Source organism: Seriola lalandi, unplaced genomic scaffold, assembly GCF_002814215.2.
Source record: "Seriola lalandi dorsalis isolate HSWRI2012SDOR001 ecotype SW California unplaced genomic scaffold, Sedor1 jcf7180002054603, whole genome shotgun sequence".
Lineage (NCBI taxonomy): Eukaryota > Metazoa > Chordata > Actinopteri > Carangiformes > Carangidae > Seriola > Seriola lalandi.
Window position 1 is genome coordinate 64885 of NW_019525156.1, and position 410 is coordinate 65294.

A 410-nucleotide genomic window follows, 5' to 3' on the forward strand; every position below is an offset into this window, starting at 1 on the left:
TTAGAGAGAAATGTGATTAATATGAAAATGTTTTGTGTGTGTGTGTGTGTGTGTGTGTGTGTGTGTGTGTGTGCAGCAGGGTGGAGCTTGCTCAGCTCTCTCTGGAGACATAAAAGTTTAAAGCAGATCTGGATTTTATTTTACTGTCTCCTGCTTTTCATTTTCCCTCCGAGTGTGAAAAGATTTTCCTGATTTCCCCTCTCAGAGCCGGCGAGCGGCGGCCGGTCAGGCTTCGTCCTGCCCAAGTGTCCTCGAGCAAGGTACCGAAACCCTGACCTCCCTGTGCAAAACTCAGACTCACATGTTTGGCATATTTGGAAACTTTCAGATCCCCTTATTAAAGTCTGAACAGATCATTTCGCTCCACTGACAGTGAGGATGTTCCACGGTCTGAAAACCTCCTGTAGGTC